The 17,731-nt window shown below is 39.4% G+C and overlaps 1 protein-coding gene and 1 long non-coding RNA gene across 2 annotated transcripts in view; one reads left to right on the forward strand and one right to left on the reverse strand.

Annotated features, from left to right (window-relative positions):
• LOC110015113 overlaps window positions 1-7,456 on the forward strand; it is a 35,451-nt gene extending 27,995 nt beyond the window's left edge. Inside the window, exons 3-4 of the long non-coding RNA XR_002290198.2 lie at window positions 3,429-3,540; window positions 4,258-7,456. This is a non-coding gene — a long non-coding RNA (uncharacterized LOC110015113). The remainder of the gene's footprint in view (window positions 1-3,428; window positions 3,541-4,257) is intronic.
• Window positions 1-16,988, reverse strand: part of gli1 (GLI family zinc finger 1) — a 59,650-nt gene extending 42,662 nt beyond the window's left edge. The window contains exon 1 of the mRNA XM_004068688.4: window positions 16,678-16,988. The gene's annotated coding sequence lies outside the window, so the exon portion shown is untranslated. The remainder of the gene's footprint in view (window positions 1-16,677) is intronic.
• Between the last annotated feature and the right edge of the window lie 743 nt (window positions 16,989-17,731).

Consider the following 17,731-nt stretch of genomic DNA (forward strand, 5'->3'; position numbering starts at 1 on the left):
CTGTTGATTTAGTCAAGAATCTTTGGTCCTGAGCTAAATAAATAATAAATAAATAAATAAAGTCTAAGGAAAGAAGGTAAATCCGGAGCTAGCTAGTAAGAAAAAGAGGCTCACAAAAACACACACACAGAGAGCTGAGAAGACCCACAATGAGGGAGATCATGGATGCCAGTAGGGGACTCAGTCTTCTGCACAATACACCCCCAACTGAGCCAAGACCCTTAATACCCATACTCCTGTTTCACACATCTTTTCAAAGCACCATTACAGCCCGCATGCATCTCCCCAGTCTCTGTACTTCAGCAGCGCGCTGTGATTGCAGCCAGCTGACAATAGCGTGATGCTCCAAGTGGAGTAAGTAAGGGCTGTCTAGGGACTCACACCAGGGCCATCAGGACAGCTTGTCTTTGTGTATTCTAAGACAAAAGCTCCAGCAGTAAAAGCTTCCTCTAAGCCGGCAGGGAGCTGTTAGGACAGACACGGGCTTCGTATGTCAGTGCTAAATGCACCTTTATCATCTGATCTAGGGTTAGGTGTGGGATTTAAAAACGGTCAAGATCCCAATCCCAACCAAACTGCTGTTGTGGTGCCACAGAAATGTCAAATGATGACAGAGTGCTGCAAAACAGTTTTTCTTCTCCTTGAAGCTTATCGTAGCATGCGTATCTTGTACAGCAATTAATTGCTGCCCACAAGTGCTTTGCTCTCTGCCGCTAAAAATGTTCTTGCAGGAAAAACAAAATGCTTGCACGCAAATTTTGGGTGTCATTTCATTTGGGTCTTAGGGGACATTTAAAATTATTTCTCTTAAGCAAACTTTTCATGAAATAATCCTAATGAGGAGGGAGGAAAAATATACTTCAACATCCTGGGTAGGTCTGGGAGTTTTGGCTGGGGCCCAAAGACTGGAAACAGGGGAAAGAAGGCCACGCTTTGTGGAGTAATGTGGTATGAAACATTGAGGGGAGTGTTAGAGTGGGTAAATATGATTTACACTGGCATGCATGCAGCTGTTTACATGTACAGTATGTCTTCATTTTCACAATTTGGGTTTGTAGAATTTTATTTTGGCCAAAAAATTCTAAAACTCATTTTTTTAATCTAACTTTTTTATTTTAAAAAAAGTCCCTTATGTAGAGATACATTTAAGTAAATTTGATTTCTTGGGGTTGAATCATTGGACTTGGGGCTTTGCCAAATGGACAAACCAGCTTTTGGTTTTGACCTAGCTAAGCTCCGCTAGCCTCTAAACTGAGCTCCTGGCTCCCATTCAAGCAGACCCCCTCCTCCATTTACAAGGCCCTTCAGTAGGTGGCTGGTTGCTAGACAATGTGCTTGGTTATGTGGGTTATGTAAAGACCCTCCTGCACACAAAAGCCAATGTGGCTGCCTGTTATGTGCAACTCTTCAGAGTCTGGGGTCAGTTAGAAGAATAGCTTTGGCGCTAACACTCCAAGTTAAAAACGTGTGCTCTTCAGTGTGTTTGAGGAGTGGAGGAAACTGATCAGCTTTTATTTTACTTGTTAATTTTGCATCCCCTGAACTTTCAACCCCACTCAGTTGAAGTTCAAACAACACCCTTCTTGACACGTGAGCTAATTAGATGGCAGTGAGTGAATTGGATGGTTGCACATGAGTGTAAAGTGTCCTTAGAGGAACTGATGGGGTCATCAAGAAATCCCATTCTAAAATATGGCAAACAATCTGTAATAATATTGGGGTTGTAGTGATTCTGTAATGACTGTTTTAGCAATCCAAGTCAACTACATGGACAAAATTTAATGAAAACTAGGATTAATATTTGATTCAACCCTTGTGCTATCCTAGGCATTTTAACATCGGGAGTTGGGTCATCTAGACCCACTAGACAGTGCTCTGAACAATTTTTCTTCAATGATTTGTGATCTTCACTGGTGTCCATAGATTACATGAAATCTTTCCACCTTTATCCACCTTTGTCATGTTAGGAATAACACGTCAAAGTAAGGGTGGGGTCATCTAAGATAGCACAAGGGTTACGTTGATTGTTACACATAATTATTTAAAAATGAACAGTTTATAATATTATTTTTCTTCTGAATGCTAAGATTATCGTACAAAAAGACTGAGCCCATTTCCATGCCCACAAAAATGGGATAAATGGGAGTAACAGGCTGCATACAAGTTCCCCTATGCGGGAGTCATCTGAAAGTCCTGGTCTTCATTGTTGCCAATTATCTAATTTAGTTTGCAGCACATACTGTATGTAATGATGTAACTTTCAAAACTTCTTCAGGTTTGTTCTTTGCACACATCTGGCTGTAATAGCTTTAGCTTTGCGATAAAAGAACTGATATGTCTGCAAAATAAATACCATGACACCGCTGTTCTTTGTTGTTTTGGCGTTGGTTGCCTTGGATATGCAACGCCACCTTGCGCCCCATTTGACTTTTGCCTACTGCATTTCCTTTACAAATATGAAGATGTAAAACTACAAAAAATATTGAATAAAGGCATGCATGGGAGAAAAATTCATGATTATTATCAGTTAAAGGAAATCCTATCAATATAATGATCTGATCTGATAATAATGAGATTTTTGGCGTTCATGTAAATTGGTTGAATTGACAAGAATTTATCATTAAAGTTACTTTGGATTTATTGATGATCGTTCTCTAAAAATAACTGTTTTCTTCTGTAGTTAATAAGCAGCTGTTTTTTAACATTTGTAATAAAGTATTTGAGTATTCTTCTGCCTTTCTCCTGCAGCAATCAAAACTTTCAAATTTAGAATTTATATTTTTATCAGTCCTTAATAATCACCAGCTATTGGGCGTCTTTTAAAGTGGCAAACCTGGATCTTGTTAAGCTGTCAAAATTAATTTGTTCATAAGTCAAAACTGTACTTTCCACTGGGCAGACAAAGCGCTTTTTCAAAATCACAGCACATGTCTACATTTATAAAGACCAGCTGAAGACCTGTAGCTCCTCCAGTACATCTGTTTGTCATTCCCATAAGCTGCATGGTCTATATGTGAGTATTTATCATAGTCCTTTGCACATAGCTCATGTGGTAGAGAATGAAAAAGGCAGCTGAACACGCTCACGTCTGCCCTAAAGCACCCTGACATGACAGAAGCATAAGTCTAAGAGACAAAAGGCTAACACCTGTAGAGACGACCTCAGCAGAGTTACACAACTGACATAACACCACCACACTAGTTGGTTGAAGATTGCATTTTTTGTTCCTTACAAAATCACACTTTCTTTATTTCATGCAGCTGATATTTTCTTGAACTTTTCTCCTCACGATAGAAAAATAAACATACTTACAAAGTTGGTGTGTTTTTACATAAACTTTTGGCAAATTTGTCCTTTTTTCTGCATAATCATTTCTTGATTTTGGATCAAAGACAAAACTGAAATACAACATCTGTTTGTGCACAAAGGTGACAACGGAGAGCAGGAGTCCTTCAAGCAGCAGCATGGTGGTAAACCGCACACCTCATAGACACCGCCAGTCTGCTCTGATGGCCAACCAGCAGAGGAAAACACGCTGAGGTGAGGAACACTACTACGTGTGTGCATGCTCATTTCAAAACACACTTCTGCTCGCTCAGAATTAAACACGTTTTAAGCCCATATTTGCACAACTCGGAGTATCTGCCAATAATCTAAAAGTCAGGCGTGATGTGGAGCAGCCGCCTGAAATTAAGAAATGAGTGAGAAAAAAACTCAGTTTCCACGGATTAGAAGTTATGGAAAAACTTTAAATACAAAAATGCATGCCTCTCATATGTTGTTTTTTTTTTTTTTTTTTACATTTTTTAAAATATGAATGCAATCAAAAACATGTGGAATGGCAGCTATTTTGAAGAAAGTCCCAGAGGATTGGCTTGGTAAGCGACTCTAGCAGCACCATGCAAGTAGCAGACAGTTTGTTTTCCAAGACAGCAAATACTTTAAAGGGTATCTTACATTTACTCGACTAACAAATCAAACAAAAGGGACTGCAGTAAACTTTGAGTAATTAACATTTTTCATCATGTCCTCGACAGTCACCTCCACCCACATCCACCCATATCCCTTAACATCTAAACACACACACAGAGACACACTCAAACAAGGAGCCTCAGACACACAAGCAAATGTGCTCGCGCACTGACATCCCCTTGCCCCCGCACAAACTCGGCCTGACAAGCTGGAGCATGTGTGGTGGAGCTCAATGGTTGGAAAGAGACATCCCTCTCAGCCCTGAGGCTCTGCTCTGTCCCACAGGAAGCTGGAGTGTTAGCTGGGACACACAAGACGAGGGCAGGAAGAAGGCCAGGAGCAGGAACCAAGACTAAGCAAAAAATCCCAAAAAAGGTCTAAAACAAAAGAGTGACTTGCTTAATCTAAAAATAACGAACATTTCAGGGCATAAACATTGGCATACTCCTGATAAACGTGCAGAACTTTAACCTGATGAAGACCAACTTTTACTAATGATTTTCAACTTCCAATTACAATCTTCTACAGTTTTTTTAAAAAAATGTTTTTATTCACAAGTGTGTATTGCCAGTTTTTGCGTTAACCTAATTCATGTCAGTGTTTGAAAAGATCCTTGATAGATTTTTTTTAAAACATCAGAAAACGGTGGCTTTTAAAGTCACAAATGTGCAATCACAAATGACAAGAAAGAAAAGAAATTCTTATTACAAAACAGGCACTGATTTTAAAATGATATACCTGTTCAAATTTTACTCTGTATTCTATTTATATTATTTTGCATACTGTCTGCTACCTGTGTTTTATAAATTTATGTGTACTGCCTATCTTTTCAACTCAGTTTTATTTCTGTTGACATCAGGGAATTTAGCCTGTGGCTATAATCTGGCATATTTACGTGTGTTTTAATGATCATTAATATGCATTTTCTCTTTCTGAATAAAGTTAATCCTGGAAGCAAAATTATTTTAAATTTAAATGAGACGAAACTTAAGACAACTATTACATAAGCATTTTGGTTAATGGTGACACATGATGCATGTATTCTAGCATGTTCCAACTCCAACAACAAATAGTCACAATGAACATTCAGTTTCAACACAAACGTTTTCTAGCGTTGCTTGCGGCTGTTATTTAGGCTATGTTTATGATGTTTCCATCATCTCTGAACCTGTGGTCTCAACAACCACTAGTTAGTCAACCCTGGGAAGACTTGCTTTATGTTGAATGAAAGAGCTCAGTCAAAGCTTGCTTTTTAAATGGCGCACCAATCACAAACAAACACAACAGCTGACCCAAAAGTTTAGCTAATTGCCAGCCACTTGCCCGACCTCCACATGTGGGACTGTTCATTCACGCTACACCAGAAGACATGCAGACGGAACTTCACACAGACCCACACACTGCTACAAAAAAACAGGGAAGAAATACAGTTTCTGAATGAGATCCTGATGCTTTCATTGTGAAACACACTGAACATCCAGTCTTTGTTCTTCACAGCATATTTCTCATTTAAATCCAAATGAAAAGCTTTTGTTTTTCACACTCAAAGCTTCAGTCTGGCTGGAAGAAGAGAATTAGTGTTAGGTCACAGGTGCCAGTTAGCCAATCCACTTTGAACAAAAATAAAAGGAAAAGTAGACACAAGTCACACCTAATGCAGAGTAATCAGATTATGAAAACATGAGGCATTTTAGCTTGGAGTTACATATTCTTTGTTAAATCAAAGAGTTGGACAACAGGGGTTAAAATGAAATAACAGCAACACTTTCAAGATGTCTAACATAAATGCATGGTTGCCATACCTTCATAAGCAGTGTTACTACTCAACTTCAACGAGAAGCCTTCTGTAAACTTCAAAGATCGCAATAAACCTGTCCAAAAAGGGGATTTAGAGACTTTACCAGTGTTTTCCGGGACTTTGACTTGTTGGCTCGTTTCATTCAAGGTTTCTTCACAGTTGTGCTTTGAGCTTAAACTTCAAAACAGAAGCCTCGACGTATGACGAGTTTCTTTCATTTCAAATTCTGATGCATAAAGAAAATCTGTTTCACATAGTGTGCTGAACAGTGCTTCACATTGTGGTACAGTTTTTAATCTGTTGTGTAGAAAATTGTCCCTCTTCCAGTGCGAACCTACCATTGTTGGGGTGGTATAAAAAAGACTGAGCGTCGATTCCTATTGAACCCTCTACGTTTTGAATGAGTCTGGTCCCAAAAGCTTGGCATAAATGCCCAGCATGGCACTGCGATCCTTCCTGCTGCAAAAAGGCTGAGAAATCCAGTCTCATAACCTCGTTCTTTCATGCCTCAGCCCTCCGTCTGTTCTTCCCTGACACTCACTGAAAGACTGAGTGTCTCCCCTCATGAGTTGCTCTTCCGTTGTCTCATGCTTTCCCTAAACTTCAGTTAGCAGGTGCATTCGTTTGTGAGTTCCCCCACTGACCCACAGAAAAAAGAAATGGAAAAAAAAGAAAAAAGAAAAACGACCTCCCTACTGGAATACAAACTGGTAAAAAGCCAACCAGTGGTGAAGACAAGCACAGCATCAGTACAAAAAGGTACAGAAGGAGAAAGAAGAGGAGGAGTGAGCAACGGTGTGGTCCTAAAAAAAATAACAGCTGCAACCGCCACATTGTCGTTCAAACATTTGTTTCATGTTAAATACAGCTGCAGGTCACTTCACAGCATGGGAACCACAAAACCAGCACCTTTTCGGACCCTCGCTCGCATATTCTCCATTCTCAGCCCCAACAAACCCTTCATTTGTGACGACTCGGTTCAACTTTTTTGCTGAATCCAAATACCATCCTTCCATTTCTACAAAAAAACAAAACAAAAGTCAACATGTTTGAGTTGGTCCTGTTTTGAAATGTTTGTTGTAAATGAAACTTGCTGATTTGACAAAAAAAGAAGGCACTTCTGTTCAGAAGCATTAGCAGAGATTTCTCCGGACACTAGTTTCCTCCCACATTTATGAAAAACATCACATTTGTTTAAAGACTCTAAACCAGCCATCAAGTAATTGTTAAATTAAAAGAATATAGATATTTATAAAATGTTTAAAACAAAATCATTTGCAAACGTGCGATTTTTGACTGGAATTCAAAATGTCACTAAACAGCGCAAAGACAGGTCCAATTAACCACTTTCATTTAAGTGTTACAGGGCTGTTCTGTACATTAATTTGATGCCTTGGTGGACTGAGAATGGGATATTTCAATCTTGTGTTAATTTAAATGTATTTTTTCAATGCTTAAAGAAGCTTGTATTGATGATTTTTCAATCTTGGTCAATAATGATACTAATATTGGCTCAGAAATTGAGGGGGGCAAAGCTTTTTGCTGTGGGGCCCCCTTTAGCTCAGCCCCTGGCAAGAACAGTGAAATTCACTACCAACCTTTAGAGCATTTGGCAGGGATATCAGAACACGTGCGATCCTGTACATCCAACATAAACATATCTGAAGCTATCACATAAAAACAAAACCAAAAAATAAAAAATAAATCCACCCCATCATTAGTCCTAACATGGTAAGAAAAAGCCAGCACACCTTTCACACCCGCATTCATCCAGTCACAACATGCAGAAAAGCAACTTCCTCCACCTCCTCTGAGAGAAATGACCTGCAGGTAGCTTTGTTTGAGGGGCAAAAAAAACAAAGAACGCTGTTGCTGAAGAAACAACAAACTCCACGGCTGGTAGTAGCATCTCAACAGCTGTGCTGCCGCATTTATTCGTCTGAAAATCTTTTTAAAAGGCTGGAAAGAATGAAGCTCTTAAATCTTGGAGACCATGTTTCATGTTTCCCCATAGTCACTGTAATCAAGTGTGTCTTATAGTACATCATTATTGCCTGCAGTTTTTGTTACTTTTTGGCTACCAGGAAATGAGGCCTCTCCTTGTGTAATTAACGGGCAAAATAAAGTAACTGATGAGGGAATTGCAGTTTGCTTCAACCAGGTCCAGATGTATAGCTGACGAGGCCAGCAGCCCCGATCCCTTACAGCAGGGTTAGTAGTCTCCAAAAGTCCTAACTAGCCGACATCTATGTTCCCTTCTCTTGTAAATAAAGACTTAATGGTTTACAAGCGGTCCAATAACCGTAATACCTTCATGGTGAATTAGCCTGCAGAGCAGTTAGACACACTGGTTTGAACTGAGGCAACTGGACGGAAAGAACACACACACAAGGGTTTCCTGCTTTCTTTTTTTTAAGCACAATTTCTGTTTGTTTTAAAGCATCAGGATCATTTTGAGGTATTAAATAAATATAAAGCCCCTTTTCTAGTGTTTATTTGTTTGGACTTTTGGTTGTTACAGTGTGTAATATACAAAATGTGTTTTATTACATTATCAGCATAAAAATTAAAACAAACTTTGATTTGTGAGCTCTGAGCAGTGCATTGTTGCTATTTTTGTTTTTCCGATAAAAACTCAGCATTCAATTGGAACTCTACTTCTTAAAAATCATGTTTTTTGTGTTTTTAACATGTTTTTGTGGTATTGTTCTAATGATGGAAGACATGAATAAAGAAAAAAAGTGAATTTCTACTATACTAAAATGATACATGTTTTTTATATTTTTGCTAAAAACTGCATACGGTACTCATAATTATAAGACCACTGGGAATGCATTTAAAATAGATCAAAAGACGACTGGAGTGAGACTTTAGATCCACAGATCTGCACTAAATGAGGTATATTGTTTTTGTATATATATTTGCCAGTAAACTGTTTCCACAAGCACTTGGCCAGGAGTTTTTTTTAACAACCAGGATTAGTCTGTTCAAAAGATCCCAAATTGTAAGTACAATCTGCATGTTTTTCCTCTCACTGAAAAATGACAGCGTCCAGACTGTTTGATTACGGTGGTGTAATTTCCCAGATTGAATGGCAGCAACAGTTGCAAACTGACAAAATGTCTTTTTTTAGGGAAATGCAATCATCTGCCGATAAAACCAGTTCATGCCCTGGACCAGCAGAAGCACGTTTATTCTACATCTTTCTCTCAGACATTGTGTTTTTTCCCCCTATTTCCTTAATATATCTACAATTTAAAAATTGTGCAACATATACAAAATGAACGAGATATTCCTTTGTAATTGCTATGAAAGTAAACGAGGATCGTGGCTTTTTGAAAACAAAAAAATTGAGCAGTAAAAATGTATGAAGAGTGTACTCTCTTTGTCACAATGTTGCTGAGCTAAAGTGCATTTATAGGGTGGCAGCTGGTTGTTGAGTAAGCCTAAGCATCAGGGAATCATTTAGTAGGCTAGTTGTAGATCTAGGCCTGCATATTTCTCATGCTGAGCAAAACAAACAGTCATTTCTGGCACAAAAAAATGAGGAGCCACAATTACATCTTATCTGATCCAAGTATGTGGGCTGAGAAGGGAATTCTTTCTTAAGTAAAAAACTAAATAGAAAAGAAAACTTTTTTTTTGTCCGTTTTTGAACCTAAAAAGTAAGTGGAAATATGTCTCACTAGTGAAAGCAGTTATGGTGTCATTTCCAACAAACCCTTATGATTTTAGGTAAAAAAAAAAAAAAAAAAAAAAATTATATATATATATATATATATATATATATATATATATATATATATATATATATATATATATATATATATATATATATATATATATATATATATATATAAGAAACAATGATGCTGTCGTGCACACCGTGAAACCATTGCTCAATAAGTGAAATAAGGCACTGGAGTCCAGTCAGTCAGGATGGCTGAGTTGTAAATGCGTTCCAGCAGGAAAAGCTTTGGAGCAAGGCAAGCAGTCTGTAGTCGGCAACTTTCCCCAGCTCCAGCTAGTGCACCGCCCTCCCTGCAGCCCACCCAAGAAGCAGCCCATGGGCATAAATTTGAGAGGCTGAGTTGCTTTGGATTTAAAACAATCTGCATCTCTCTCCTTCTCTCCCTCAAAGTTCTCCACAGACACTATGAAATGTTTTCACCCTTTACGCTGTTTAACCCCTTTTTTCCCTTTCCAACAAAATTCCACTCTTAATGAAAATGGAAAGTTCTTTTTCAGTGTGGGCCAAGAATATTATTTTTCTAAGAGCTTAATTAAGTCTGCAGAGTATACCACTGAAGCGTACCATCTATAACTTACAGTGACGAAAACAAAATATCTGTACACTTTTCTGTTTGCTGTAAAGCTGAATTCCCCCCCCCCCCCCCCAAAAAGAAAACTTTAGTCAAAAACCTGACTTCTACTAAAAGGAATAGAATAAAATAGAAACACAGAGAAAGAGATACTACTGAGGCTATCACCAGACCCACAAACAAGTAAACTCCATCACTGTTGTTGATTTGAGCTGCTGTTCAGACCAACTGTGATCTGTTTGGTTGCACACAGTTCCCTTTGAAAGAAGATTTACGATTCTCAAAAACAATCAACAGATGTTCCTTGAAAACTAAAATGTGCAAAGAGTTTTTCAGATTGGTCGGATCAAAGCATTCTGCAGCGTGGATGTCACGACTGAGGTGTGATTGTGAATGTGAGGCAGTTAACTCTGACCTACAGCAGATTGCTGTCAGCGTATCGGCGACGACTGGGCCCGCATTTGGCATGCGGTGGTCGTAATTCATGCGCGCGTGTCACAGCACCAGCGAATGTGGACAGACTTCCTGTTATGGCATCGAATCTGGCTAAGAGGGCATCAGCGGGCCTCTGCGGTGTCTCAAAACCGAGGACTGAGTAGAGACAAACAGCAGCAGAAACAACAAAAGAGGGATCATCAGAAAGAGGAAGGGAAGGAGAAAGATTTGCTTATGTAAAAGTGCAACTTTTGAAAGACACTGACCTAGAGCTATAGATAAACCATCCTTCAGGTCATGGGTCTGATTTTTTTATTTTCTATGTAATCTTTGATAAAAGAATCAATATCATTTAGTCTTTTTTATTGGTTTTCTGCTCTTTTTGTTTGTGAATTCCAACGTTGTGTTTGAAGATCCACTTTGAGGAAAAATGTATTTTTGGTGTTTTGAACATGTTCTTGTGGCATTTTTCTGATGATGGATGACATATATAAAGAAAAATTAAGCTTAATTTAAATTTCTGAGTATTTTTTATTCAAATTGTGGTTAATCAGGAGCAAAGAAAAAAAATTGGAACAGTTGGAAAAAGCTTGTAGTTGTGACATAAAATCTACAATCAACAGGTTACAGTCTCTCTATTCTAATGTATCCACTTGCAGACAAATAGAACCGTGCACATCTTGTTTTTCCTCGTCTGAGCATGGTTTCTGTCTTAAAACTCTATGGCTGGATAACTACAACATTGCTCACCAATGATTAGAATATTAAATCTAAACCTTTCTGCAAATCTGAAAGTAATCCAAACTAAAAAATTTCACTTGTTTTTTGTATAAATCTTCTTTTGTTGCTGTATGTAAATTTGTATTTTTGTGGCAGACAACATGACAGCGTGGGACATGAACCTACAGGTTCCTCAAAGACAAACACTGAGGCACATTTCTGTTTTTGATGTTATCTCAACGTAGTTAGAAAAGCTGCTATCAAGAACAATCAGAGCAACTACAGATCCATCTGCACGTCCAATAGATCATTTAATACCTTCATGACACTGTCTCTTTGTTTTCATGTGGAGTCTGAATGAGCTACAACCAAAACTAAAGCAAAAGATGGAACTTTGAGAAAATAAAATATGAAATTTAGGGCTCTTAAACAACACATCTTATCATGATGATGATGCTCCCTCTTCTGTGCAACGGCGTAAACGCTCTGACGTTTTTACTGACGAGCGTCAGGCAGCTTAACGTCAGACTCTGTGTCGCAACCTCACTCAGTATGGCAGCACCTTTAATGCTCTGTGACCATGGCAACCTGCTGGAACAATAAACAACCGCCTCTTCTTCACTTTCTGCCAGCCGACAGCCAACATGAGTCATCAGCGGCTGAGCGCAGACATAATGCAACACACATACAAACCTTTAAGCATGCACAAATACACACTGCTTGAGTAAAACACAATGAGAATCTCACCCTGTAATACAAAAAATAAGATTGTCCTCTCCACAAAATCACAGGGAAAACCACGGCCCCATTGTTAGAGTCTGAGCTGATGGGATGAAGGAAAATGAGTGGGCTGTTTGTGCATACAAAGGCAACCGGCAGTCTCACCTGGATGTTATTAACGCTTCTTTGATTTCTAATATAAGCCACATGTGACTATAGTAAGGCAGGCTTTTACACACAAACACACAGACACATAAATGTGTGACGGCCCACCACCCCGACTCAAAGTAAAGGGGGCCGGACGATTTGGAACAGCCTTGGCTCCACCTTTTACTGTCAGCAGCAAATCTGCATCAAATGCGTGCACATGTTGCCTGTCTCCAGCACGTGTTTGCACACGGCACTGAGGATAAGGGCCCAACACCAGTCTAATTTACCTGATGCAAACATTTATTTAACCCTTGTGCTATCCTAGGCACTTTAACACTGGGAGTTGGGTCATCTAGACCCCACAAAATTCAATGATTTGAGATCTTCACTGGTGTCCATGGATTACATTAAATCCTCTTCACCTTTATCCACCTTTGTCATGGTAGGGAGAACACGTCAATGTAAGGGTGGGGTCATAGGATAGCACAAGTGTTAAAGAACCACTCCAATGAAAATTGTGTTTTTACATGGTCTTGTGGCAGTTTCTATTCGGATGATGGAGAACATATAGAAAGAAATTTAAAATGTCTGAGTATTTCTTGATTCAAATCAGGAGGAGATGAAAAAATGCCATTTGGAAAAAGCTTCTAGCTGTGACGTTGGAGCTACAATCTGCAGCTAAACAGACTGAAAATGGAACGTAACATTTTCAAGACTTCTGTTTTGTTTTGTTTTTTAATGGGGGAACAGCTGACGGGCAACAACAAGACCTTGGAACAACTGAAGCACAGAAACTTCTAGAATTAGTCTGATGCTGCCAGTAGCATTTATTGTCAACCTTTCATTAATTAGTAGGAGTGGAACGATTCATTTTAACAACGATTCCATTCATACCACAGTTTGTGGTTGACGATGTGATTCATAGTCGATATTGGTTCATTTTGAATGATCCGATTCACTGACCTAAAATCGTTCCAGGATATCTTTAGCCCAAAATGTAACCAGTGGTGACTAAGAGATGAATACCTGGGTACTGGACAGTGCAGCTCAAATTTCCCAGATTCCTAGTATTTCTTGCAAGATAATCAAGTGTAAATTAAATGTGTGTCCAACCCTGACAAATCCATTCACATTTAAGTAAAGTTCAGTCCACTGTTGTTTTTCCACATCAAAATAATCCAAAGGGAACATTATTAGAACATTCTAGCACACTGTAAGGTTACATGTCTTTGCTGAATTCAAAGTGTTTCCACACATTGGACTGGAATGATGCTTGATCCTTTTTTGTTGCCATCACACATGTTTTTTCCGTAAAATAAACTTACCGTGTCTCAGTCCAACTGGTATTTTCGATTATTGATATAATCGATTAATTTTATTTTGAAATGATTTTATAATGATATAGGTCAATTGGATAAACAACTTGCCTCAGACACATTCATCTTGTTGGATTGTAAGAAGATAAATTCATTCATTGGTTAAGTCGATTAACTGTGACACCCCTATTCATTTATCAATTTTCTTATCCAAATAAACAAAAAAAGGTTTGATCTATATTACAGAAAAGTTTTCAAATATATAAAAATCATCAAATCAAACCCAGAGGACCTCTCTCTTATTTTTCGTCACTATGAACAGATTTGCTTATTAAATCTTTTTTACTGCAATTTGCTTGATGTGTCCTCTAATGGGTGGGAAAGCTCCCCGAACAATGATTTTCAAATAATTCCCATGACTGCAACATTTCCTCTCCCTATTATGCGTGCCCTTTGGCTAATGCGATTCAAACTTTGTGGATCTCTAATGCCTTTGCCCTCTGGTGTCAATCCCCAATCCTCTGCCTCATTTCTGCTTCATTTGGTGTATTTCACATCATGAGGGCGCTCGTGAAATCATTAGTGCGCTCCAACTGCGTTTCTACCTCTGAGGGAGAAAAGTTTAGCTGGCTAAAGTCTGAAACGGCCACAACAGCCAGATCTGAACACATACTCATCCTGCCATCTGAAAACCTGAGGAGCGATCTCTGTCATCTGAGGGGACCCAAATAAAAAAAGAGGAAAGTAAAAAAGTGGAGGAGGGACACAGAAGGGCCGAGTCTGCTTCCCAAACCTGTCTGCTTTGAAATATATATATATATATATATATATATATATATATTATATATATATATATATATATATATATATATATATATATATATATATATATATATATATATATATATATATATATATATATATATATATATATATATATATATATATATATATATATACACACATATATATGAAGGGTTCTGTGCAGCCATCCTGGACAGTTTCTAGGCTCGGTCGCCTCAGACAGACAGCTGCTATTAAACCCTGATTGATTCAGGTTCACGGGGTGTGAAAGGGCCTGATTGAGGGGCTGTGATCCCCGTGAGGGTGGTCCTTCCCCCCTCCCTCACTCCCTTCACCTCAGCTACCATCTCTCTCTATCTGAAAAGTGGGAGGGGGTAGAAGTAGAAATGTTGGTGGTGGTGGTGGTGGTGGGGGGGGTTGCGGGCATCACGTGACGCACGTTTCTCGCTGAGCTGACTGGAATGGATTCTGGACGAAAAGGCACCACTTGTTGCTGCCTGATTCTGGTGAGGTCAGTGTCACATGATCAAATTATTTCAAAATAAAACAAAAACAAAAAAAAAGACACACCTGAGGGAACTTGGATGTTCCCAATCTGCTCCTAATGACTGCTAAATGAACTTTACAGGCAAACCTTCATTCTATCAGGTCAGCTGGATTAAACAGAAACTTATCACTGCTCTGATATGGCCCAGATAAACCACATCAGTCCTGACCTGTGACTGGCCTATGAGAGGACAGCTGCCTCTATTGTTTAAGTGCATTCCTGTTAATGAGCCTTTTGGCCTTAACACACTTGATAAAGACCAGAGAGGACCAGGAAGCCCTCCTGCAGAGCTTTTTTTTTAAAGTCCCACTCCAATCATATTTTGATATGTTTTTAAAGGGTTCCCAGTGTGATTTTAACTGTGATTATGGCGTTTTTAGGCAAAAATAAATAAAAAAAAATGTCATTTTCTCAGACACACATATAAAGAAAATTATATCTGTGCACATATAACTGCAGAGCAGTAGGAGTTCATTAGAAATTCATCTCAGAGTTGTAAGGGGGACTGTCGGTGCAGAGTAAACCTTGCCTCACTTCTCATCATCCATTTGTTTATGCTCTCTCCCGCTAGCTGACACCCCCTCATAACATTACAGGTGCAACAAAAATGGCGACGATTAACCCTTCTACTATCTAGCAGACATACACAGATAGTTGTCTACCAGTAGATGCATTAAAATGGAGCGAAGCAGCTAGCTTGTGGTCCACCAATTGTAGCTTTTACGTCACAAATATATTTTCCAAATGACATTCTTTTCACCTGCTCCTGATTCCCAACGATTTAAATAAAGTTAAATTCAGAAATGCAATTTTAAGCCTAATTTTCATTATTTATGTCCTCCATCATCAGAAAAGTGGCTCAATATCATGTTAAAAACACCAAAAACACCCTTTTCATCAGAGTGGGTCTTTAAACATGGGCAAACCACAAGTGCAGCCATATAACAAATCAAAAAAGCTTCACAGATGTCAATTTTCAAATAAAGTTCTGCACATTTATTGAAGCAAATCCAAGTGATTACACAAGAGATTGATCATTTGATTGCTCATGCACAACCCTTTTAATTCCCAGATTGGTCAATGAATAAATCCAGTAAATTGTCTTTTACTTTGTGTGTGTGTCTGTGGGAGAGAGTTGTGTGTGAGTGTGTGTGCAAATACTGTTAAAGAAGGTTGTGTGCTCAGCACTTCTCACTGTCACTTTGAAATAAATAAGTGTTTGGTTCTTCTATTGAGTCCAGTGTTGACGCTCTTCAGCTGCAGAGCCAATAACATGATGACAAGACCAGCAGCCTAATCTTCCCACATTAGCAGCTGCAGTCAACTCTCACACTCAGAATTAGATTAGAATCCATAATCTGCAGATTAGAATCGAAGAAGCTTCCAGCGCATCTCATTTCAACTCCCAAGAAGCCAATGAAAGTAAGACTTGAAACTTTTGTCCTAAGGAATGGAGCTTCTTCTTGAGGGCTCCTGGAGTTTTCCAGATGACAAGAAACAGCTGTTTGTGAGCTAATCGGAGACTGTGAGAAGGAATAGACGGGAAAATATGTTTGATGGGGAATCGAACCTCTCACCAGGCCAGCAGACCGCTCACCTCTCCACAAGTGGACAAAAAAGGTTGAGGGGTGAACTGCGGGCTCGCGCTGCGGACCGTGAATGCCTCAAACAAACCCAGCGGTTGCAGCGGCGCAGGCCGGGTTGGTTATGCAAATACAGGGGAGGGAAGATTTCATCTGCAGAAAAATATTTAGTATAATCCCAACCAGGAGGAAAAGAACGACTTAACTAAACGGGAGGGAAATAAGTTAGGAGCCAAAACACAACTTTTAAATAATAAAAATAGATCTGGGATCCACAAACGCGCGATCGTGACTCATCCTCATCGCTTACCTCAAGTTGGTGAAGGAATATTCAGCATGAAACTGCTGGAGTCCTTGGAAAAGCTCACACAGAGTCCAAGGACTGAAAGTTTCCAGTAAAGCCTCCCGTCTCTCTCTGTGAGTCGCCTTCTTCTTTTCCTTCTAAGTAAACGCGCTCGGATGGAGATCTCTGGATTCTTCAGGGGCGCATTGTCCTCCTTCACAGACGCGCGTCCATACTCTCCTTCTCCAAAGTTACGCACACGGTGACAAAGCTGAACCCCATGTTTGGCTGTGGAGTCCCGCAAAGCGCCTTTGGAGCTGGCTGCACAGCCAATGCGGGAATGCGCACCCCCTTCTCCCCCGCTCCCTCCCTCCCTCCCTCCCTTCCTCCCCCTCTCCTCAGTCTGTGGACCACCCCGAAACAGGAAGTTCACTTTTTTTTTTGTTTTTCCTAAAATCAAAACAAAACAAAAGAAGAACTGCACGGCCTTAGTTTTTACTTTAATGTCTATACAAAAACACAAACTTTGTCCCATCTCTGTTTTTCCCCCCACCAGTGATGTCATCAGTTATATGAAAGCACGCGCGCGCCTTTAAAAAATACTTCCAAGACGATCAGAGCTGAATCTATTTAAAAGTGGTTACTATTATGTCCACATTCTAGCCGGTCTCTTCTAAGTGTTTGTGTTTACTTGAACTCGGACAGCGTGTGTGGCTGCGGGGATGCTGCAGAAGCAGATTGCTGCGCTTCGCTCAGGAAATTCACCACAAAACCCGGAGCGGATTCCAGGCTGCACTCCAGGGAGCGAACGCCACCACGTCTGCGGGTGGTGTTCAGTCCAGGTGCTGCTCACACTGCGTGGAAACGGAAGCGTCTTTGCTTTTAGTGCGCCATAATGGAATAAAGTGATGTATGGAGGAGTTTGAGAGGAAAACACAACAAAAGGAGATAAAATAAAACCTGTAGTCAAACCAAACACAAAAAAAAGTCAAATTCTGAAATAAAGTCAACAACATCACCTTATGGAGATACACAAGTGCCATTATTGTCATTTTTATTATATAGAATTTTGTGTTAATAT

The sequence above is a fragment of the Oryzias latipes genome, chromosome 5 (genome assembly GCF_002234675.1).
Source record: "Oryzias latipes chromosome 5, ASM223467v1".
NCBI classification, from domain to species: Eukaryota; Metazoa; Chordata; class Actinopteri; order Beloniformes; family Adrianichthyidae; genus Oryzias; species Oryzias latipes.